Source organism: Lithobates pipiens, unplaced genomic scaffold, assembly GCF_037356315.1.
Source record: "Lithobates pipiens isolate NorthernLeopardFrog02 unplaced genomic scaffold, aLitPip1_a1.2 Scaffold_22, whole genome shotgun sequence".
Taxonomy (NCBI): Eukaryota; Metazoa; Chordata; class Amphibia; order Anura; family Ranidae; genus Lithobates; species Lithobates pipiens.
The window spans coordinates 302,965,894-302,991,965 of record NW_027507784.1 but is presented as its reverse complement, the minus strand read 5'-3'; the positions used below and the strand labels follow the sequence as shown (position 1 = coordinate 302,991,965).

The window sequence follows — 26,072 nt, the reverse complement described above, 5'->3', positions numbered from 1 at the left end:
AGCCCACATACTTTGCTTTGATAAAAGTGATCAATGTGTGCAACCCCTAAATATTATGCAATCTTCTTGAAATTCGGCATATATAATATATCTTTTACATCGCTGAGACTCGGGGCGTAAGCAAAGTCATATGAAAATCACATCTTTGAAAAATGAAACACCGTAATATACCAAAGTTTTTTATACTGTAAGATTTTAATAACAAGGGCCTTTCATTGAATATCATATACATACTGATTTATGCAGCCATTATTTGATTTATGATTCATAAAGTTATATTGTATAGGTATATGTTGTACATATGGTTCATACTAGTCTACAGGGATTCCTATGCTATGTCAGTGTAGCTGTTTTGTCTTTCAACAGCCAGGCCTCAGTGAGGGGAAGGGGGGCTAGGTCTTATTAGAAGAGTCTGTAGGGCAACATGACTCAGAAGATCTTTAACCACTTGACCACTGGGCACTTAAACACCCTTAATAACCAGACCAATTTTCAGCTTTCGGTGCTCTCACATTTTGAATGACAATTACTCAGTCATGCAACACTGGACCTATATGAAATTTTTGTCCTTTTTTTCACACAAATGGAGCTTTCTTTTGGTGGTATTTAATCACTGCTGGGTTTTTTATTTTTTGTGCTATAAAAGAAAAAATACCAAAATTCTGTAAAAAAAATGAATTTTTCTTCGTTTCTGTTATAAAATTTAGCAGATTAGTAATTTTTTCTTCATAAATTTTGGCCAAAATTTATACTACTGCATATCTTTGGTAACAAATTGGTGGATATTATTTGGTCTTTGTGAAAGTTATAGAGTCCACAAGCTATGGTGCCAATATCTGAAAATTGATCACACCTGAAGTACTGACGGCCTATTTCAATTCTTGAGACCCTAACATGCCAGAAAAGTACAAATACCCCCCAAATGACCCCTTTTTGGAAAGAAGACATTCCAAGTTATTTAGTAAGAGGCATGATGAGTTTTTTGAAGTTGTTATTTTTTCCCACAATTCTTTGCAAAATCAAGATTTTTTTTTAATAAAATTACATTGAATCCCAAAACATTATATATGTTTTTTTAGCAAACACCCTGGAGAATAAAATGGTGGTCGTTGCAACTTTTTATCTCGCACGGTATTTGCGCAGCAATTTTTCGAATGCTTTTTTTTGGAAAAAAAACAGTTTTGTTCTTAAAAAAAAAAACACAGTAAAGTTAGCCCAATTTTTGCATAATGTGAAAGATGAAGTTACACTGAGTAAATCGATACCTAACATGTCACTCTTCAAAATTGCACAGGCTCGTGGAATGGCGCCAAACGTCGCTACTTAAAAATCCCCATAGGCGACGATTTAAATTTTTTTTTTTTACTGGTTAAATGTTTTGAGTTACAGAGGAGGTCTAGGGCTAGAATTATTGCTCTCGCTCTAACGTTCGCAGCGATCTCTCACATGTGTGGTTTGAACACCGTTTTCATATGTGGGCGAGACTTACGTATGCGTTCGCTTCTGCATGCGAGCACATGGGGACAGGGGCGCTTTAAAAAAAAAAAAAAAAATGTATTGTTCATTTTACTTTATTTTAGTTTGACATTTTTTTCCCCAAAAATACATTTTTTGATCACTTTTATTCCTATTACAAGGAATGTAAACATCCTTTGTAATAGGAATATGGCATGACAGGTCCTCTTTACAGTGAGATATGGGGTCAATAAGACCCCGCATCTCACCTCTAAGCTGGGAAGCCTGAAAAAAAAAAAAAAAAAAAAGATTCTGAATTTGATCGTATTGGCGAGTCGGTAGAAGCACCGGAGGGCGGCGGGAGGGGGGGGGTGTCTATGGCTGGGTATTGCAGGGTATCACCGACTATGGCTGGGTATCTCAGAGTATGGCTGGGTATCTCAGAGTAAGGCGTTGCAGAGTATTGCGTTGCAGAGCATTGCAGGATATTGGAGGGTGTTGCAGAGCATTGCAGAGTGTTGCACGGTATTGGCGGGTGTTGCAGAGCATTGCAGAGTGTTGCACGGTATTGGCGGGTGTTGCAGAGCATTGCAGAGTGTTGCAGGGTATTGGTGGGTGTTGCAGAGCATTGCAGAGTGTTGCAGAGCATTGCAGAGTGTTGCACAGTATTGGCGGGTGTTGCAGAGCATTGCAGAGTGTTGCAGGGTATTGGTGGGTGTTGCAGAGCATTGCAGAGTGTTGCAGAGCATTGCAGAGTGTTGCAGGGTATTGGCGGGTGTTGCAGAGCGTTTCAGGGTATTGCAGAGTGTTGCAGGGTATTTAGGGTATTGCAGGGTATTGCAGGGTATTGCAGGGTATTGCAGAGTATTGCAGAGTAATGGCAGGGTATTGCAGAGTATTTGCAGGGAATTGAGGGGTTTTCTTTCTTTTTTGTCACATTAATACTATGTTACTGTATTTCACTTGAGGGGAGTAGTGTTGTACACGGATGCATATATATATATAAGTATGTGCCATACTTGGAGGTGATTTCATAGGTACAATATTTAGGGTTTGCATTTTGTTTTCACACATACACACATCCTGTTCATTCTGGGATTTTGAGGTTAAGCGCAGTTCCCCTTTTTTATTTTTTTTCTGTTTATTTGTGTATTTTTGGTATACATTAGAATTGCAGCTTCCGACCACTTTTTATCTTGAACATTCCGTAGCGCAGTTTTTTTCCCCCTTTTTTTTTCTGTTAAAATGAGTAACTCTGTTATCAAAGACCGATAAGGTGTACGCAAGTATGATGTCAAGCAAGCATATTTGACTAGAGTAGGATATATTCCTAGTACACATACTAAAATCCCAACCCTAACATTATTCTATTCAATTCAACAGAGCTTTGCAGAATATGTAGAACCACTCTTGTCCATTGCTACCTTGATGGAGTTTAAAATATAACATCCCCACCCCAGCCGTACATGTACACATTGCTACAATTTTTAGGATCAGTTCAGATATCAGTGAACCTAGCAGTTTTTGGGCTGTGACAGGAAACCAGATTTCCAAAAGAAGGCCCACGTAAGCCGGGGTTCACACCCGGGGGTTCACACAGCGCAACTTCAACACGATTTCTTTAACAGAAGTCGGTGCACATCAGACCAAATGTGCAGGAACCTTTTTACTAAATCAGTGCAACTCGTGTCACACACCGATTAGAAAGCTTCCATTGCAGAGAATGGGGTCCGACTTCTGATGCGACAAAGGCTCCAAAGTCGGAGCGATTGTCACATTGGCGTGAATTGGGCCTTAACTGAAAGCAGTGTTCCTGGTAAGTTGCAGTCACAGAAAGCTGCAACTTACCCCTCCCCTGATATAAGAAAATATTAACATACGGTTACATTATGCTAAAAGCAAAGCAGCAGGTTCACTTTGAGGCTGAAATGATTGTCTTTGACTGTTCCCCATCCTAAGTCTAACATATATTTATAAAGTAATAAGATAATGAGTAGGCATATGGTTTGAGCGCTAAAAACATTTGCAATAAAAAAAAAAAAACATTATTACACAGTTGGACTCAATTTGTGATCTAAGGAAATAAAAAGAAAATCGCGATCTCTCAAGTTCATACCTACAGTGGTGTGAAAAAGTGTTTGCCCCCTTCCTCATTTCCTGTTCCTTTGCATGTTTGTCACACTTAAGTGTTTCGGAACATCAAACCAATTTAAACAATAGTCAAGGACAACACAAGTAAACACAAAATGCAATTTGTAAATGAAGGTGTTTATTATTAAAGGTGAAAAAAAATCCAAACCATCATGGCCCTGTGTGAAAAAGTGATTGCCCCCCTTGTTAAAACATACTATAACTGTGGTTGTCCACACCTGAGTTCAATTTCTCTAGCCACACCCAGGCCTGATTATTGCCACACCTGTTCACAATCAAGGCATCACTTAAATAGGAGCTGCTTGACACAGTAAGGTCCACCAGAAGATCCTTAAAAGCTACACATCATGCCGAGACCCAAAGAAATTCAGGAACAATTGAGAAAGAAAGTAATTGAGATCTATCAGTCTGGAAAGGGTTATAAAGCCATTTCCAAAGCTTTGGGAATCCAGCGAACCACAGTGAGAGCCATTATCTACAAATGGCGAAGACATGGAACAGTGGTGAACCTTCCCAGGAGTGGCCGGCCGCCCAAAATTACCCCAAGAGCGCAGCGACGACTCATCCAAGAGGTCACAAAAGACCCCACAACAACGTCCAAGGAACTGCAGGCCTCACTTGCCTCAGTTAAGGTCAGCGTTCATGCCTCCACCATCAGGAAAAGACTGGGCAAAAATGGCCTGCATGGCAGAGTTCCAAGGAGAAAACCACTGCTGAGCAAAAAGAACATCAAAGCTCGTCTCAATTTCTCCACAACACATCTTGATGATCCCCAAGACTTTTGGGACAACATTCTGTGGACCGATGAGACAAAAGTGGAACTCTTTGGAAGGTGTGTGTCCAAGTATAGCTGGCGTAGAAGGAACACTGCATTTCATAAAAAGAACATTATACCAACAGTAAAATATGGTGGTGGTAGTGTGATGGTCTGGGGCTGTTTTGCTGCTTCAGGACCCGGAAGACTTGCCGTGATAAAAGGAACTATGAATTCTGCTGTCTACCAAGAGATCCTGAAGGAGAATGTCCGACCATCTGTTCGTGTACTCAAGCTGAAACGAACTTGGGTTCTGCAGCAGGACAATGATCCTAAACACACCAGCAAGTCCACCACCGAATGGCTGAAGAAAAACAAAATGAAGACTTTGGAGTGGCCTAGCCAAAGTCCTGACCTGAATCCTATTGAGATGTTGTGGTATGACCTTAAAAAGGCCGTTCATGCTCGAAAACCCTCTAATGTAACTGAATTAGGACAATTCTGCAAAGATGAGTGGGCCAAAATTCCTCCAGGACGCTGTAAAAGCCTCATTGCACGTTATCGCAAACGCTTGGTTGCAGTTGTTGCTGCTAAGGGTGGCCCAACCAGTTATTAGGTTTAGGGGGCAATCACTTTTTCACACAGGGCCATGATGGTTTTGATTTTTTTTCACCTTTAATAATAAACACCTTCATTTACAAATTGCATTTTGTGTTTACTTGTGTTGTCCTTGACTATTGTTTAAATTGGTTTGATGTTCCGAAACACTTAAGTGTGACAAACATGCAAAGGAACAGGAAATGAGGAAGGGGGCAAACACTTTTTCACACCACTGTATATGTATCATATGGAAAGATAACATTTACGCAATCCACACCAGAGTCCCTTAAGTACACCACATGAAAACCATGTGTAATGAATTGATTCTTCTTATACAGTGAATAGGTCAGGGGTTGACAAATTTGCTTGGAATCTAGGAGCCAGCTAAAAAAGTTAGGAGCCAGGTCCGTGACGATGATCTGGACCTGTCCCTGGCCTAACATGGAGACGAGTGAGGGGAAGATAGCCCCCAGCCCCCCACCTGTCTCCAAGTCATTGCCCATAGCTCTTACAGGGACATTTTTTTTTCAAATGACAATTTTTTTTTTAATTGCATTTTAGTGTAAATATGAGATGAGGTCTCTCTTACCCCAGATCTCATATACAAGAGGACCTGTTTTTTCTATTACAAGGGATTTTTACATTCCTTGTAATAGGAATAAAAGTGACACACATTTATTATTTTTTTTAAAAGAACAGTGAAAAAATAAAAATAAAAGTTAAAATAAGGAAAAAAAAAATTATTTTAAACGCGCCCTGTCCCGCCAAGCTTGCGTTCAGAAGCGAACGCATATATGAAAGCGTTGTTCAAACCACACATGTGGGGTATTGCTGCGATCGGTAGAGTGAGAGCAATAATTCTAGCTCCAGACCTCCTCTGTAACTTAAAAAGTGCAACCTGTAGAATTTTTTAAATGTCGCCTATGGAGATTTTAAAGGGTAAAAGTTGTCACCATTCCATGAGTGGGCGCAATTTTGAAGCATGGCATGTTGGGTATCGATTTACTCGACGTAACATTATCTTTCACAATATAAAAAAAAATTGGGCTAACTTTACTGTTGTCTTATTTTTTTTTTTTTTTATTAAATACATTTTCCCCAAAAAGTGCGCTTGTAAGTCCGCTGTGCAAATACGGTGTGACAGACAGTATTGCAACGACCACCATTTTATTCTCTAGGGTGTTAGAATAAAATATATATATAATGTTTAGGAGTTCTGAGTAAAGGGAAGGAGATAGGCTGACAGGCAGGGGAAGCTCCATTAGCATTGCTGGTTGTAATTCCAACGGCCACCACAAGAGGACGCCAGATTCCAGAAGGAACCATAGGATCCTAGAAGGCCTCAAAGCCGGGGGCTCAATTACCGGTCGCCGGTGGCGCGGCCCGACGCAATCACGCCGGGGGGGTCCGTGGAGACAGGATACCCCCAGCTGTGCTGCCCCAGGCACCAGGTCGCTAATTCTAGTCGCAAATGCGACCTGACGCCCCGGTTTTGTCGAGCCCTGGAATAGGTGCTCCCTCCACAACCCAGGTGAAATGTACACTTGCCAGAAGCAAGCGTTAAACAGGCAATCTAAGCACTGTGATCCATGCTTTTTCCCAGAAAATATGTTTAATATTTTTTAAATATAACAAAGATTGACATACAAGGTTGGTGGTACGATATTCAAATAGCAATAAAGCTAAACATATCGACTTATGAACAGGATGAGTACATAACCAAGTAAAAATGTAACGAGTAGAGCAACGAACAAACCAATAAAGTATTACATCAAACGCATTAAAAAAATTCCATCGGAAGGAAAAAAGTAAGCTAGTGACTATTGGTTCATATCAGGAACCATGAATCAGACCCAGACAGAAGTAAAGTTAAATCACACTTGTTTAATAATAATAATAAGGTAGACCGAGTAAGCGTAGTCAAATAAAGCCCGAGCTCAGTAACCGGATTGGGTGGTCAGCCAAGCAAATGTCAGAGAGCCAGAGATAAACGTAGTAGTACAGCAAGCAAGATCAAGAGCCAGAAGGAACATCAGCTGAGCAAGTATTCAATAGGAATGCAGGAGAAAGTCTCTGTGATGTTGACAAAGGCGAAGGCAGACATCAAGTGAGCTGGACGGCTTTAAGTAGGCAGGACTGACGAGCAGAATCAACAGCTGGGTAACTGTGGAGAGAGATGAGAGATGGCAATTGGCCGGCAGCTGAGTGGCCATCTCAGAGAAGGAAGGGTTGAGCCCAGCCCTGACAGTTCATTTTGCAAGAGCAGTAATAAAGAGATCAATCTAATAGGTGTATATTAAAAACAGAAGAGATAATGTGTATACAAGTACCACACAATATTAAGAGGGTAGTGATAAATAGAGAGTACTCGGAATGGTCCAGTGTGGAAAGCCGGGGGGTCCCCCAGAGTTCTGTACTGGGACCAATCCTTTTTAATTTATTCACAAACGATCTGGAGGATGGGATAAACAGCTCAATTTCAATATTTGCAAACGATACAAAGTTAAGCAGGGCAATAATTTCTCCACAAGATGTGGAAACCTTACAAAAAGATCTGAACAAATTAATGTGGTGGGCAACTACATGGCAAATGAGGTTTAATGTAAAATAATGCATTTGGGTGGCAAAAATATGAATGCAGTCTACTCACTAGGGGGAGAACCTCTGGGGAATCTAGGATGGAGAAGGACCTGGGGGTCATAGTAGATGATTGGCCCAAGCTGCTGCAAGCAAAGCAAACAGAATATTGCCATACATAAAAAAGAGAATTAACTCCAGAGATAAAACGATAATTCTCCCACTCTACAAGACTCTAGACTCTGGTCGCACCTGGAGTATTCCATCCAGTTCTGAGCACCAGTCCTCGGGAAGGATGTGCTGTAACTACAGAGACTCCAGAGAAGGGCAACAAAGCTAATAAAGGGTCTGGAGGATATTACTTAAGAGAAAAGGTTATGAGCACTGAACTTATTCTCTCTGGAGAAGAGATGCTTGAGAGGGGATTAGATTTCAATGTACAAATAACGTACTGGCCCTGATTACATTAGAGGAGCTTCAGATGGCGGCCTGCTCTTTCCCCACTTGTAAGGTGCCTGGAAAGGATGGCCTCCCCATGAAGGTATACACTCAATTTGGTGAACAAATACTGCTAGAACTGTTAAAGGTTTTTAACAGTGATTTTTTTACTTAAGCCGTGGAAGGATCCGATTGACTCAGGCTCCTACAGGCCCATTTCATTGCTTCAGTGCGATTTAAAAATCCTTGCTTAGGTCCTGGCGCTTCGGTTCAACAGGATGGTATCATCCATTATTCACCAAGATCAGGCTGGTTTTATGCCACAAAAATCCAAGGCTATATCCAAGGCCATTCATAAACATGCAACTACAAGTGGATAATGGGGGTCACAGGGCTCTCTTATCCCTAGATGCCAACAAGGTATTTGACAGCATCAGCTGGAGGTACCTGTGGGCAGTACTAGATAAGTTTGGATTCGGGGACCGGTTTATTGCATGGGTTAAGTTGCTCTATGCTTCCCCACAGGCGACCATTAGAATGGCGGACAGAATGTTACCTGCTTTTGCTCTGGGCAGGGGAACGAGGCAGGGGTGCCTGCTGTCTCCCCTGCTCTTTGCAATAGCTATAGAACCACTGGCAGCCATGGTGAGGGCCAGCTCCCGGATCTGTGGGTTCAAGTATGGAGTCCTGCATGAAAAAATGATGTTGTATGCGGATGACATGTTACTCTTTCTAGGGGATCCCAGCCACTCATTGTCTGGGGTAATGTCCATAATAACGCAGTTTGACCACTATTCAGGTTTGATTATAAACTGGTCTAAGTCGGCCCTGATGTTGCTGGATGAGGGCCGGGAGGTGGAACTTCCTGACTCTTGTCCCATCCCATGGTTGCCAGCTTCAAATATTTGAGTGTACAAATCTCGTCCAGACTCGGGGATTATTGCTCCCTAAATGTTAATCCCTTACTATCTCGGTTACAACCTAAAATGTTGCTGGCAGGCAAGGCCAACCTAATCCAAAATGATTCTAATGCCCCAGTTGTTATACTTACACAACTCGCCAGTAGTAATACACCTTAAAATTTTCAGAGTGGTAAACACCCTCTTTCAGTGACTGCTTTGGAATACCAAACCCCCTAGGATTAGGCTGGAGCAACTACAGCATTCTAAGGATGGCGGAGGGTTGGCGGTTCCCAACCCTTGGCTGTACTATATAGCGGCCCAGCTGCAGCATTTGGTCGGCTCTATGTCCCAAGATACGCGCAGGTGATGCTGTTTGCCTCTGGAGCTGAGACCATCCCGATGGGACTGGAGGTGCAAATGTTCATGAAATCCAATAAACAGTCCCCAACACTTTTGCTAATACAAAAAATATGGAATAAGGGCAGGCAACTCCAGGGGGTGCAAGGATTCACGGATTTTACCCCAATATAGGGTAATAGCTCATATGTGGAGCTGGTTAAGTTACAGCAGGGGCCTAGATGGCGTGCTCATGGTGTTACTCTGCTATCCCACATATTTGATGATGGTAAATTGCTATCCTTCCCTGAATTACAAGCCAAATTCAACCTGCCCGCTACCATGTGGTACTCATACCTTCAACTCCGGCATGCTGTTGCTGCGCAGGGGGATGCAGGAGGGTGGGCACTGTCGCCCACTCCGGTATTCCACATGCTGCACTCCAGCAGTACTCACAAGGCACTTGCAGGCATACCCCTGTAGGGCAGTGTCTACGTGGGAGAAGGACTTTGGCCAACTTACGGGAGATCAGTGGGAAGAAGCCCTACAATCTATAACCACATCCTGTTCTCTTTCTATCGCTTAGTTTGTGTGAAATCCCTAGTGGTCCTGCTAGTCCCTCTGCTTTCCTGCTAAAAACTGACCACACTAAGCAGAAGAGCACAACATGATCAGTTCTCTAGCTATGCTGGGAACTCAGCCTGCTCTCCTCCAATAATCAGACTTGTCCTGATACTCTCCCGCTGAACAGTCATTCACTAGCAAGCTCACTGTGTTGCTGCTTCTCCTCCCCTAGCTCTTATGCAGCTGAGAACAGAGAAAATGTAATCACTTCTAAAAAAAGGGAAAAAAAAGTATTATATATATATATAATTTTTTTTTTTTTTACATATCTATACAAAAATGTATATCTATACAAAAAATGTTTTGCATTTCACTTCTATTTTAAACTGGTTTGTTTTACAAGGTGGTTGTTCACAATTTAACTACTTGCCGACCAGCCGCTGTCATCATACTGCGAGGTCGGCACGATCACGCAGGAACAGGATAGCAGGGCACAGCGGGGGTGCCGATGCTCATGGCCGACTGTCGCGATGACTATCGGCCACAAACGATCGTGAGCAGGAGACACAGAATGGGGATGAGTGTGTGTAAACACACACTTCCAGTATTAAAAACAAAAATTATTGGCGCACAAATGAATAAAACCTTTTGTAGAGAACGCTTTGTCCAAATGTTAAGTTAATTGTTGTCTCGAGGAGGACCTGTAAAAAGTCTCAATGTGCAGCTGCTAGACCACTTTGGACTTGGTGGAAGAAAGCAGAAATTGAACCATCAAAAGGACAGCGCATCAGAGAGACTCATAGTCTGATGTAAAAAGCATAACAACAATTTATTAAATAAAAAAAACAAAAGACTCAATAAAGGACGTTTGATCCTCTTGGGATCTTAAAACCTTTTCATCAGTCAATCACGGCAATAAAACAACAGTTGCTTGATGACAAATTAGCCCTGGTACCTTCTATTTGTGACTTTGAGATGTTGGTGACTGCAAGGCTGTGTTACCAGTGTAGTCTATTGTGCACGTGAAAAGGGCTGTAGGTGGTTAACTTCCAGAGGCAGGGGGAACCAGTAGAGTTCATATGCAAATGAAAATAAATGATTGGAACTGTGTTCCCAAAGTCACTCACTGTTATGAATGGTTGGACTGTAAGGCTGGGGCACCGTCATGCTGGGCTGGAGGAGTGGAAGTAAAAGGATCAATCGTGCTTCCTGTGCTCCGGGGCGGAGGTGCAATAAGCGCTGGAGGGTGTTGGTCCAAGTTGGACACAAGGTGGCGTCCACCTTGTGTATCCGGAAGGCTTGGAGCGCAGCGCTCCGCTTCGCTTGCCCGAGCGGTTTGCGGGTCACTATTCGTCACGTGGGAGGCTCCGTAGCGAGGGGGGTTACCATGCCAACCGGCCTGTTTTTTTTTTTTTTTTTTTTTTTATTTAATAAATTGTTGTTATGCTTTTTACATCAGACTATGAGTCTCTCTGATGCGCTGTCCTTTTGATGGTTCAATTTCTAAACACACACTTCCCTGTTCTGTTCTGAGCGGAGTGACAGATCATGTGTTCCTTTTAGCTAGGAACCACTATCCGTCGCTTCCTCTAGACAGTCCCCTTCCCCTTCAGTTAGAATCGCCTCCCAGGGAACACAGTTAGAACCTGGATCGCCCCCTAGTGTTAACCCCTTCACTGCACGACCGCACAATTGTCAGTTAATTTCTACAATCCCCTCCATTACGTTAACTGACGTGCCCAGTGTATGTGGTTTTGTAAAAATAAGCCGTTCTATACTGTATTCCTGAGCGCTGCTCAGCCCCCATGTGACTGGCCTTCTCTCTCGTCCTCCCAGCTGACGTCAGTGGGGGTTTCTCGGACCCTCCCACTTTAGTTGTCAGACTGGGAGAGGAGAGAGGTGGCCAGTCACGTGAGTGGCGCTCGGAAATGCAGTATAGAACGGCTTATTTTTACAAAACCACATACACTGGGCACATCAGTTAATGTAATATAGGGGATTGTAGAAATGACACTCTGTGGCTTAACAGACACTTTAAGCTAAACTGAACCTTTAGATCAAAACAAAAATGTTTCAATGTCTTATAGTTCATTATTTCTAAAGCAGCCACAGCAGAAAAGCTTTTCCTCTGCAAGCGTGTAGGCAGGTAGAGGTTGTGGCTGCCTGTTTACTTTGTCCCAGTTGGGAAGTTGTGTTCCTGGGTTTTCTGCTTGGTGGGCTTTGCTGGGTCTGGCCCACTGGTTACATCTATTATAAAAGAAAGGGAACAGCCAGAGTTGGATGGAGCCCAGGAATGCGAGGGTTGGAAAGCTGCTATGCTGTTATCGGAGCCTGGAGGACCAGAAAATTGCAGAAATTGGAGTTAAACCCACTATGAACTCATCCAATTATGGACTTACCCTGAGCAGGTATACTGGGGCTGTAGTAAGCCTGAGTTAGGGATTAGGGGTTAGAGAAAAGACAGCACTTTATATTGAACTTCTATCTTGTGAAATTCATCATGCTGCATTATTTAAGTAAAGCTTTTGAAACTTTGCCTTTGCCTGGCCTGAACTTACCCCCTTTGGCCACAATCCATCTCCCATAGCAATGGGAGCAGATCTGCACCACCAGGGACCTCATCCTGTACATAGTAACGGAATAGAAAGAGTTAAGGGAAGTGCATGCATGGAGTCCATGCTGGGTGCACAGCTGGACCCCATGCTGTTACTGGGAGTGAGGTAGCGATGACATGCCGGACAGATGGAGAGAGCATTGGCTCAGCATGTCCCTCCTAAATGCACAAGTGACTGTATTGGTGTATAAGACATCAAGAGAGTTTATTAGAGTTTGTTCATGTTTGCTATCGGGTCATGAGTGTGGCTCAAGTAAAAGTATCCCATGTGGGAGGCAGTGACCCTGTACAAAGTGCCCAGCATAGCCCAGAGGAATCCACCCCAGGACAGGCCCCTCATATATGACCCTTCCTTGGTGCCCAACGTGGAGTGGAACATGGCGGGAGTATCAACCACCTGCCCTACAAGCAGCTGCGGCTCGGAACCCTTGCTCTCTGTGTGTGAAAGCAGCGGTCTCATTTCAGAGGTCCGAAACATACCCTACTGAGTCAGTCCTGTAGTTCTGCATTGACCATGAATGCTTCATTTATGGTTTTGAGAACCCACCCTCCAGTGTAGGTGTAAGTTGGGGCACCGCCACAATACACGAATGAGGTCCTCGTGGTCTCTAGCACACCTGGTGCAATTTTGCGCTTTCACTGATGCCCATCTTATGCAGCCTAACAGGTGTGAGGTGGACCCTCAGCACAATATATAACTGTGACAGTCAGTGTGCCATATTAAGTGAGCACCCCTGTATTGCCTGTAGGGCCTCCGCCCATTGGTCTTCCTCAAAAGCGCCCACGTGTCTTTCCAATGAGGGTGTCACTTTAGTGGGAAAGCCGGTTAAGAATATGGATAGTAGCATAGCGTATGAGCTAGATATGAAACCCTTAAAGTGGAACACCTCTGCCATATAGTGGAAGATAGGGGCAGGGGATTGTATCCCAAGATTATTTCCTGCTTGTGCCTTGACTGCATGTTGTAGCTGTAAATAAGGAAATACATTGATTGGGGGATTGGGGGATTGGGAGCAGACTGCCATTAGAAAAAATGTGAGCCAAGTGGGTAACACCATCCATTGCTCTGCACAAGTCAGAAGACGCAACACCCCGTAATACTGATTGTTCCATATAGGGCTATGCCCTGTAAAGTCATTGATATCCTGTAGTTGGCGAGTTTTATTCCAAATTTTTTGGATCAATGCATATCTGGGGAAGAGCCTGTTTGACTTGGCAAGCTATAGAGCCTCGAGCCCCATTACCACACTGTGTGAGCCCGTGGTATGCCATAAAAGGGCTTTTGTAGGATCCCCACCCCCTCCCCCTGTATCAGATCCACCAGGTATGGCTCGGGCAATATGTTGTAGTTGGGCAGCTAAGTAATATAACCATGGGTTGGGAAGGGCCAATCCTTCTGTGTCTTTAGGTTTCTGAAGCTGTTCCAATCTAATCCTAGGGGGTTTATTTAGCCAGAGGAAAGCCCAAAATAGGGAATTAATGAACCTAAATATTTTAAGTGGGACTACCATAGGGGTTTTATGCAGGATGTATATAAGCTGTGGCATGAAAATCATTTTGGTGATGTTAACTCTTTACTAACCAGTGATATTTTTAGTTTTGACCATATTTTAGATTTGTCCCTGATCTGGCCTAATAATGGAGAGAGGTTAAGAGATACATACTCACAGGGTTGTGAAGTGACCCAAACTCCCAAGTATTAAAATTTTGTTGATACCAGGATATCATGCAGTGTGGGGCCCTGTGTAGATGCAGAGTCCAACATCGTGATCGTTGATTTGTTCCAATTAATCACTAGACCCGAGAACGACCCAAATTTTTTAACAACTGACATGGCCTCTACAGGTGACCCCGATGTATCTCCCAATAGTAACATAGCGGCATCGGCCTAAAACATACGTTTTTTGTGTATTTGTCCATATTTAAACCAGTTATTAAAGGGTTGGAGCATACTAAGGCTGCCATGGGCTCTATGGCAATGGCAAAATGTAAGGGGGACAGGGGGCAGCCCTGTCGAGTCCCTCTATGTAGTGGGAAGGGAGAGGACACTTGGCCCGCTTCTCTAATTACCGCAGAGGGGGAATTGTATAAGAGTTGTACCCAGGAGAGGAACACTGGTCCGAACCCAAATTTGGTCAGAGTGGCCCAAAGATATTGCCACTCAATACTGTCAAATGCCTTGTAGGCATCCAGTGACAGCAACGGCCTATTCCCAGTATTCCCAGTAATATTGGGATTGTATGTTGAGGAATTGCCAGCAAAGATTAATGGCCGTGGACCTTTCTGGTATAAAGCCGGACTTGTCTGGGTGTATAATTGATATTACCTTATTAAGTCTCAAGGACAGTAATTTTGCAAGGATTTTTATGTTGTTCTGTAAGCGTGAAATTGGCTTATATGAGCCCGGGTCCACTGAGCTCTTCCCTGGCTTAAGCAGTAAGACTATGCTGGCCTGTCTCATAGAATCCGGGAGTTGTTGGGACTCCCTAGCTGAGTTTAGGGTCCGGAGCAGTTGTGGTAGTATTATATCCGCATATTGCTTGTACACCTCCATCGGGATGCCTTCATCTCCCGGTGCCTTGGAGTTGGGGAAGGAGTTAGTTACAGTCAGCATCTCCTCAATAGTGATGGGAGTTTCTAAGGAATCGATCTGGGGCTCCGTTAAACAAGGTAACTCAATCCCTTGTTCAAACTCCCATACCTCCCCTGGCGAGTGTGTCTGTTTTGGATTGGTAGGGTTCGACTAAAAGTCTACCAATGCCTGCATAATCAAGTATGGGGTATTTACTTCCCATTTTATTGTATAGGGCCCCGATAGATGGTTATAATTGTTGCGAGTGTACTATTTTGGCCAAAAGTTTACCCGTCTGTTCCCCTTCCTCATAAAATGCCATCTTATTGAAAAACATTTTCCTATCAGCTTTGGAGGCATCAATTTGATTGCATCCTGGGCAGCTATCCATGCCTCCCCAGAACTCTCAAAAAATACAAAAAAACACTGCGCTATCTCTAGCAAGCCAGCCGCTGACACACTAAAAGTGGAAATTTCTAGTACAATCAATATAAAGAAAGTGTCGCGCTAAAAAAATAAATATGATAAATGTGCAAAAAAGTCTCTGTACAAAAAATATAAACTTATACTTGGTTATCGGGTTGCCCCAATACTCATTAAGACCCCTTTCACACCACACCGCCCTTTGCGTCGGTGGTAAAACGCCGCTATTTTTAGCGGCGTTTTACCGCCGGATTTGCGGCGCATTTCGGCCACTAGCGGGGCGCTTTTACCCCCGCTAGCGGCTGCGAAAGGGTTAAAACCGCAGGCAATACGCCACAATAGCGGCGTTTTGCCGGCGGCATTACAGCGCTGCCCCATTGATTTCAATGGGGAGCAGCGGTGGAGGAGCGGTAAACACACCGCTCCTTCACCGCTCCAAAGAAGCTGCTGGCAGGACTTTTTTCTGACGTCCTGCCAGCGCACCGCTGCAGTGTGAAAGCCCTCTGGGCTTTCACACTACACACAATGGTGCAGCTTCTTTAGGGCGGATTGCAGGCACTATTTCTAACGCTATAGCGCCTGCAAAACGCCCTGGTGTGAAAGGGGTCTAAATGTGTATATATATGAATATTACACGTGAAAAGGAGATTAAAAAAGGAAAATTATTTGTCAAAGTCCTCCAGTGAAAATTGGTGCAATATCTTTATGAGGAACCATCAACAGTCCCCCTCAGTGTGAAGAGTGATGGCAAATATCTTCCAGAAAATCCAAAAAGTGCACAGTACACCCTTATGTGAACACCACCACCTGGAACAAGTTTGAGGCTTACCAGACGCCTGTGACCCAAACGGACATATGCCCGAAGGGTCGAAGCGGCTTTAATACAAAAACGATTAGGTGGCCTCCAGGGAACCATGAAGCGTGGAACTGGTTGGTACAGAAACTCCTCCAAGGCCAAACCCGATGTCAAATATCCTCCAATCAATACAGCAGATCACACTGTCAAGTATATATATTATTCTTTGCTGTAGTTATTCTGTGCCAACCCTGTCAGAAAAATCTCAGTTTCTTTGCGTCGAAGAAACTCAAAGACTCAAAGAAACTGAGATTTTCTGGAAGATATTTGCCATCACTCTTCCCGCTGAGGGGGACTGTTGATGGTTCCTCATACAGATATTGCACCAATTTTCACTGGAGGACTTTGACAAATAATTTTCCTTTTTTTTTTAAATCTCTTTTTCACGTGTAATATTCATTTATATATATATATATATATATATATATATATATATATATATATATATATATATATATATATATATATATATATATATATATATATAAATAAATAATATATATATACATACACAGTGCCTTGCGAAAGTATTCGGCCCCCTTGAACTTTTCAACCTTTTGCCACATTTCAGGCTTCAAACATAAAGATATAAAAATTTTATTTTTTGTGAAGAATCACCAACAAGTGGGACACAATTGTGAAGTGGAACGAAATCTATTGGATATTTTAAACTTTTTTAACTAATAAAAAAAATGAAAAGTGGGGCGTGCAAAATTATTCGGCCCCCTTGCGTTAATACTTTGTAGAGCCACCTTTTGCTGCGATTACAGCTGCAAGTCGCTTGGGGTATGTCTCTATCAGTTTTGCACATCGAGAGACTGAAATTCTTGCCCATTCTTCCTTGCAAAACAGCTCGAGCTCAGTGAGGTTGGATGGAGAGCGTTCGTGAACAGCAGTTTTCAGCTCTTTCCACAGATTCTCGATTGAATTCAGGTCTGGACTTTGACTTGGCCATTCTAACACCTGGATACGTTTATTTGTGAACCATTCCTTTGTAGATTTTGCTGTATGTTTGGGATCATTGTCTTGTTGGAAGATAAATCTCCGTCCCAGTTTCAGGTCTTTTGCAGACTCCAACAGGTTTTCATCCAGAATGGTCCTGTATTTGGCTGCATCCATCTTCCCCTCAATTTTAACCATCTTCCCTGTCCCTGCTGAAGAAAAGCAGGCCCAAACCATGATGCTGCCACCACCATGTTTGACAGTGGGGATGGTGTGTTGAGGGTGATGAGCTGTGTTGCTTTTACGCCAAGCATATCGTTTTGCATTGTGGGCAAAAAGTTTGATTTTGGTTTCATCTGACCAGAGCACCTTCTTCCACATGTTTGGTGTGTCTCCCAGGTGGCTTGTGGCAAACTTTAGACGAGACTTTTTATGGATATCTTTGAGAAATGGCTTTCTTCTTGCCACTCTTCCATAAAGGCCAGATTTGTGCAGTGTACGACTGATTGTTGTCCTATGGACAGACTCTCCCACCTCAGCTGTAGTTCATCCAGAGTGATCATGGGCCTCTTGGCTGCATCTCTGATCAGTCTTCTCCTTGTCTGAGCTGAAAGTTTAGAGGGACGGCCAGGTCTTGGTAGATTTGCAGTGGTCTGATACTCCTTCCATTTCAAAATGATCGCTTGCACAGTGCTCCTTGGGATATTTAAAGCTTGGGAAATCTTTTTGTATCCAAATCCGGCTTTAAAACTTCTCCACAACAGTATTACGGACCTGCCTGGTGTGTTCCTTGGTCTTCATGATGCTCTCTGCGCTTTCAACAGAACCCTGGGACTATCACAGAGCAGGTGCATTTATACAGAGACTTGATTACACACAGGTGGATTCTATTTATCACCATCAGTCAATGAGGACAACATTGGATCATTCAGAGATCCTCGCTGAACTTCTGGAGTGAGTTTGCTGCACTGAAAGTAAAGGTGCCGAATAATTTTGCACGCACCACTTTTCAGTTTTTTATTTACTAAAAAAGTTTAAAATATCCAATAGATTTTGTTCCACTTCACAATTGTGTCCCACTTGTTGGTGATTCTTCACAAAAAATTAAAATTTTATATCTTTATGTTTGAAGCCTGAAATGTGGCAAAAGGTTGAAAAGTTCAAGGGGGCCGAATACTTTCGCAAGGCACTGTGTGTGTGTGTGTGTGTGTGTGTATATATATATATATATATATATATATATATATATATATATATATATATATATATATATATATTAATGAGTATTGGGGCAACCCGATAACCAAGTATAAGTTTATATTTTTTGTACAGAGACTTTCTTTTTTGCACATTTATCATATTTATTTTTTTAGCGCGACACTCTCCCGAGAACTCTCCCCCAAATTGGCAATGTACTCCACCTCTAGGCGTCTCACCAGCTGATCAGCCTGCTCCCTCTGGGCAGATGTATTACATATAATGGCATTAACCTCCGATATAATAGTCCCCTTAGGAATGCTTTGAATGCATCCCAAGTGGCATTCAAATCAGAGTAATTTGCGTTTCTCTGCCAATAAGCCGCGATTTCAGACGCAATTTTGGTATGAGAGGGGAAGTACGCTCTACCCCCTAGAACAGCCTTTCTCAACCTTTTCAACACAAAGGAACCCTTGAAATAGTTCTCCGGTCTGGAGAAACCCCTGCTAAAAATTTGAAATCTACAACTCATGATACATTAGTGTGATGGTCAGTGAGAGGAATGGTCCTTACACTTGTGGTCATTGGGAAGAATTACCTCCTTACAGATAGCTAAAAAGATCAATGGTGTTAGTGGGAACTTATCTGAGAGGCAGAAATTGCCCAATGCTGAAAGAACCCCTAGCAACCTCTGGAGGAACCCTAGTTGAGAATCACTGCCCTAGAATATGAAGTGTGAATAGAGTGATGCGCCCATCCTACCCACACAAATCCCACACATGACAAATTATCTGACTTCATATGAGTTTCCTGTAAAACACATACAGCTGGGAGATGTTTTCTAAGAGAGGTGGATACCATGGTACCATGGTAGTCAAGGCTGCACACCACTCTAATGTGGTATTCCGTGGTCTAACATATCTGGGACATTCAGAGAGACCACCAGATTTTGCAATACATAGCCTTTTCTCGGCTGCAAGGGACTCATGAATTTTCCGGGAAGGTGCGTAAGGGCAAATGGTATGCCAGTAGTTAAATGACTAATAGTTGGTGCTGGAATGACAGTTTGCAAATGGGGGCTCCTTGCATGTGCTGTCCGTGTACATTTGATCATTGACTGCTTCTCTTTCTCTGAAGTTCCTTGATTGGATCCAGCACATTATTTTCACGTGAACATTTGTATGTTAATGAAAACCCATTTGCTAAAATCTCATATAATTTTTCAATTGTTAATGTACTTTTAGGACATTTCACACAGCTGAGTAAAGATCAGTAATACAGCGTTGAGTACAGGACAGTAAAATAATTTTTTTAAATTGGAGTGCAGTAATTTACTTGCATACACCAATTTACTCGTCTATAAGCATGTTTACGCTAGTTAAAATGAGTACTGTATTTATCGGCGTATAACACGCACCCCAAGTAATAGGAGGGAATTTTAAGGAACAAAACTTTTAGGAGGGAACTATAAGGAAAAAAAACTTACATTTAAATGGTCATCAATGCAGCCTTATCAGTGTCCATCTGCAGCCTTGTCCATCATTGCAGCCTTGTCCATCATTGCAGCCGTGCCCAGTGTCCATCTGCAGCCTTGCCCAGTGCCTTTATAATCAGCATTGCCCAGTCGCTGATTATTTAAAATTGGCGCCGAACTCCGCTGACTGAGCGGAGAGGAGCGAGCGCCACCGACATACATAAAGCCGAGTTTACTCGGCTAGACTCGGCTCCTCTCGCAGTCCCGCCCATCTCCATTGATTGCGAAAGGAGAGGAGCGAGCGCCGCCGACATACAGAAAGCCGAGTGTACTCGGCTAGACTCGGCTCTGCTCACAGTCAGGAGCGGGACTGCGAGAGGAGCCGAGTCTAGCCGAGTACACTCGGCTTTCTGTATATCGCCGGTGCTCGCTACTCTCCTCACAATCAGAGGAGATCGGTGGGGATCAACGTATAACACGCACCCACGATTTCCCCCTGATTTTAAGGGGAAAAAAGTGTGTGTTATACGTCGATAAATACGGTATATTAAATTACTGGCAATGGAGGGGCGTGGCCGGCAGCCGTGGAGTATGGCCGCGTAGTTGGAGAGCTCCGTCCACCGCAACATTCCGGAGCTTAACACCGCACACCTGGGCATCGTTTTACAGCGATTTTTACCTCTCCGGGATCGGGCGAACGAGGAGATCATGTCCCGCCGCAGAAAAGAGGCAAAACGGCTGAGCAGGATGACGGACTTCTACCGCCAGCCCCGCAGTGTACAGGCCCAAGATGGCGCCGGTAAGCAGCATGTCAGGGAACGTGGCAAACAGGCAGAGGAGCATTCCCCCAACACTGAGTATAGGCAGCCCCGCTCAGGATCTTCCCCGGGGGATAAGCTCGTTTCACCAGCGGCATCCTCCACCTCCAGCCCAGTGAAAGAGAAACAACCACATATGCAGGAGAGGGAGGAGGAGGATTTTGGTAATCCTTCCCTGAACGACACCAGAGAACTCCAGGACTCCATCTTGGAATTTCCCACCAGTAATCAACCTGTGATTGACACCACACTAAAGGACATGCTGGTATTTCTTCGCAGCACGCTACACGCTGACATACTGTCTCTTGCAAGTAGTTTTAAAGCAGAGGTCAAAGCAGTGGGAGACAGGGTCTCTCATATAGAACACAAAATGAGCGAATTTGCAGGAACTATTAATGAAGTTATCGATGCTCATAACGAGAGAGATGATGAGCTTATTTTGATGAAAGAAAAACTGGCCGACCTTGAAGACCGCTCAAGGAGAAATAACATAAAGATTTGCGGGATCCCAGAATCGGTCAAACCAGCAGATTTGCAAGCTCACTTCCAAAAAATTCTGCAGGACGCTTTACCGGAAGCCTCTGTGAATGATCTTGCTATTGATCGGATCCACAGGCTACCCAAGCCCAGACATATTCTGGATCACTTGCCAAGAGATACGATTGCCAGAATTCACTTTTTTCAGACCAAGGACAAATTCCTTTTGCAAGTAAGGAACCCTGAAAACATACCAGAATCAGCACACGGTTTGTCCTTCTTCCCTGACCTGTCTACTTTCACAATGCAAAGGCGACGAAACATGGCGACTATTACGAAACCTTTACGGAATCATCGCATTCCCTACAAGTGGGCATACCCGGCTAAACTTCTGGTCTCCAATGAGGGGAAAACTTTCACAATCAAAACAGTGGAAGAAGGCATTCGTCTCCTGAGTGACTGGCGTATTTTTCCAAGGGAAGAAGATGCCCATTCTGCGGGTTCGTCCCCACGTCCAGGTTCCCCCACTTGGTCCAGGCCCAGCACAAAGTGATGACCCAGGTACTCATTATAGTATTTCAATATAGAGCTCCGGAACTTGGTGGAATTTCTAGCTCTCTATAAGCCCTCCGTTGTTTAAGGGTATTCTCCCTACAGATTCTTTGAATCACCTGTTTTTATTCCTGTTTTTTTTTTCCTGTTTTTGTTATTTTTTTATTGATTGTTTTTGATTACGCACTCTCTGGTGCGCAAAGTGTGGACCATTCCTACGTGACTCCTCTATAGTAGGCCAACGGACTATTCATACACCTATATGCAGTACTACTCCTGGGGACCACTTACCCTGACGGGTTGTCTTTCATTTATTTTGTTCTGTTTTTCTGTTTGTTTTTTCCTTTTTGGGTGCAAATTCCTTGGCTCAGACCAATACTAATTTTGTGAGGTTTGATATTTTTGATATTGGTTGTTGTCAATCCGACCCGTTGAGCAGACTCCTACCCCGGAGCTTTGCAAGATGGGCTTCAAGATTACCTCATTCAATGTCAGGGGGCTGAATAGCCCGCAGAAACGTGGGCTACTTTGGAGAGAGGCGAAGACATTGCGGAGTGACATCCTGTGTTTACAGGAAACGCACTTCCGCAATTCCAAGCATCCGCAACTCCAGAATACCCAATATCCTATAGCTTATTATTCTAATGCACAAAAGAAACAGAGGAGTGGCTATTTTGATAAAAAATTCAATCTCATTTAAATGTATCCATGTTGAATCTGACCAGTCTGGTAGATATATTATTTTGATAGGGGAAATCAACAACGTAGTCTATACCTTTATCAATGTGTACCTGCCTAACACCAGGCAACTCTCTTTTTTACGTAAGGTGTGGAAAAAGGTGAATGCAGTGCGCAAGGGGTATCTGATTTTGTGCGGGGATTTCAATGCCATCCCCAATCAATCTTTAGATGTTTCTCCGAGCCCTCCTAGAGCAAGAGACAGGATTTCCCTTGCGCGCTTCATGGCCTCAGAAAGTTTGTTCGATGTGTGGAGGTGTCAGCACTCCACAGAACGCGACTATTCTTACTGTTCTACTGTACATAAATCTTACTCAAGAATAGACGTTTTTTTACTCGATAAATTCTTACTTCAGAAAGTCAGTTCATCATCTATCCATAATATCACGTGGTCGGACCATGCTCCGATATCCATTGTGGTGGAGGGGTGGCGCACAGAAACGAGGGCAAATAGATGGAAAAACTACACATTTTTATTTTCTCACCCGAAATGTAAGGCAGAAATCGCAGCTGAACTGAGTAGTTTTTTCGAGCTCAATGCCCCGTCGGTGTCAGACCCTTTCATCCTATGGAACTCTCACAAGGCTTTTGTGAGGGGCATCCTCATTAAAATGAGTAGCTCGGCCAGAAAACAATCTAACTTGAAGGTGCAATCCCTTATCTCCCAAATAGAGCAATTGGACTCAGTGAACAAACAAACCCCAGATCCCTCTATAAGCAACCAATTCGATAATTTGAGACACGAGTTACGTCTATTGTTGATTTCACGACAGAATCGGTCACTTGCAAATTGGAAAGCTAGGTTCTATCAACAGGGCAATCGTGCGGGAAAACTTCTAGCCAGGCAAATAAAAGAGAGATCGGTACAACAGAAAATCCCTTTATTTACCACCCTATCACTGGTTCTAAATTGTCCAACCCTAAGGATATTGCGAACGCATTTAGAGATTACTACAACGCCCTCTACAATTTATAGGACGATTCGTCCATTTCTCAACCTTCCCCTGCTGTGATACAAGAATTCTTGGAGAAAATTTCTCTCCCTAAGATAACCCAACCACAACTGGATGCTTTAAATGAACCGATTTCCTTGAGTGAGCTATCTAAAACGATTCTGGCCATGCCTTTAAATAAATCCCCAGGCCCTGACGGATTCTCGGTGGAATATTATAGGGCATTCCACCCAATTCTGGGTAGGTACCTTCTTGACACCTTTAGGAAAGCCACCGTAGACTCCTCATTCCCGTCGGAAATGCTTTCCGCCACAATTGTGACACTCCCAAAACCGGGTAAACCTCTAGATAAACCTCAGAACTTCAGGCCTATATCTTTGTTAAATGTGGACCTGAAGGTCTTTGCAAAAATTTTGGCAAATCGGCTATCGAGTATTCTATCCACACTGATCAGAAATTATCAGGTTGGTTTTATCCCGGGGCGCCAAGCGCCGGATGCAACCAGGAGGATCCTTAATTTAATCCATGCAGCAGAAACGTCTGGTGCCCCTTCTCTGCTTCTAACATTAGATGCAGAGAAGGCTTTTGATAGGGTCCACTGGGGGTATTTGGGTCAGGTGCTTGATAAATTTGGTATCTTGGGAACTATCAATTCGGCCATCTCTGCTTTATACTCAACTCCCTCAGGCATGGTCTATACTGAAGGCATGTTTTCCGACTCATTTCACATCACAAATGGCACTCGTCAGGGGTGTCCGTTGTCACCCCTGATCTTTGCCCTTCTGATGGAACCCCTGGCAGAAACGATCCGCACGCATCCCCAAATAGCAGATATTACGACACCCAAACATACACCTTCTATCACGTTATTTGCAGATGACGTTATTTTAACCCTAAAACACCCTTCTTCCTCACTACAAGCAGTACATGATACTCTTGAACAATTTAATAAAATATCATATTACATAGTGAATTCCTCAAAATCTAATATTTTAGCTATCAATGTCACTGAGCAAACTAAATCGCTTCTGGCGACGCGATTCCCATACCCTTGGTCTGTTGACCCCATCCAATACCTGGGAATACATTTAATATCGCCTAGTACTAACACTTTTAAGGTTAATTTTCTGCCCCTTATATCATCTATACAACAGGAACTCATAAGGCTGAAACAGTTCTACTTATCATGGATGGGCAGATTGGCGGCCTATAAAATGCTAATTCTTCCAAAGTTACTGTACTACTTTAGGGCCTTGCCAATTGCTATCCCTATGTCGTTCTTTACTTCAGCCCAAAAGCAGCTACATAAATTCGTTTGGGGGGACAAAAAACCCAGATGCTCATATTCTTATCTACTCAGGAAGAAAGAGATTGGTGGTATGGGTTTGCCTATTTTAAGAGACTATTATGTGGCGAGTTTACTAGACCAAATGAAATTTTGGATATGCCCTCCGGTGGAGAAGCAGTGGGCCTCGATTGAGGGCTCTTGGCTTCTGCCCGGTACGCCATACTCCACACTACTGGCTTCCTCCTTTACCACCAAGACTTATAAGTCGGCTTTCCCCATAGTGCAACTTGTTCTGGACACATGGAGAGGCTTTGTGAGGGATGGGGCGTTACTCCACCCTTCGATTGACATCTCTATTCCCCTCACATCCATATGCACTTACGTCCCGGATTTGGATTTGAGGGTTTGGGAGAAGTCCGGTATTACATTGGTCTCAGATTTGCTGGACTATGGCAAGCCCCTTTCTTTTGAGTCACTTATGCATAAATTTGAACTCCCTGGGTCGGAATATTTTACTTATTTACGATTAGTCTCGTTCCTGTCTCAGCACCAGGGTTCAGTCATTTCAGTTCCGCGTCAAGCGTGGGCGTTCTGGTCTGATGTGTCTAAAGTTAAAGGGGGAATTTCTTTATTTTATAATTTACTGCAAAATAAGAGCTGCTTTGTGAAATCCTCCCCCCTTCATAAATGGGAAAACGAACTCTCTGTGAAGTTCACGGACGATCAGTGGAGGAAGGCCATTAAAAGTAACGGCAGATACATCAGATCGGTAACGCACTGGGAAGTCTCCCAAAAAATCCTACTTAGGTGGCATTATACCCCTTTCATCACGGCAAAATTTACCCAGGGCAGTTCAAATACTTGCTGGAGAGGATGTGGTAGGGTGGGCACTTTGGGAATGCTTTGGGAATGCCCCCACATCAGAGGTTTTTGGAGAGGGGTGTTCTCCTTGGTTTCCAAAGTGACTGGCATCCTCAGAGTGGGATCCCCAGAGTTGGCGTTGTTGAGTTTAACTATTGATCAATATCCACCTTCCTTGAGATTGATAGTAGTCCAGATACTGTCTACAGCTAGACTACTGATAGCAAAATATTGGAAAACCCCCTGTCCCCCTGGCAGGGGGGAATTGGTCAGAAAAATTGATGAAACGTATAAACATGAGCAGCTACTGGCTAGTATGGAAGGAAAATACTCAAATTTCTGTTTTCAATGGTCCCCTTGGACTAACATAAGGAAAATTGTTTGACTTGATATATTTTTTCTCTGTTGTTTTCAATTAAGGTGTTTAAAAATCACCGTTACTTACCTGTTTTTTTTTTCTGTATAATTTGAAATTGCAAATATGGTTATAAAAAAGGGGCTTGTTACCCTCTGGCGTCCAGTGGGTCACA

At 43.4% G+C, this 26,072-nt stretch overlaps 1 protein-coding gene across 3 annotated transcripts in view; it reads left to right on the top strand.

Moving 5' to 3' along the window:
- Positions 1 to 26,072, top strand: part of CLUAP1 (clusterin associated protein 1) — a 228,223-nt gene that overhangs the window by 48,981 nt on the left and 153,170 nt on the right. The window lies entirely within an intron of this gene.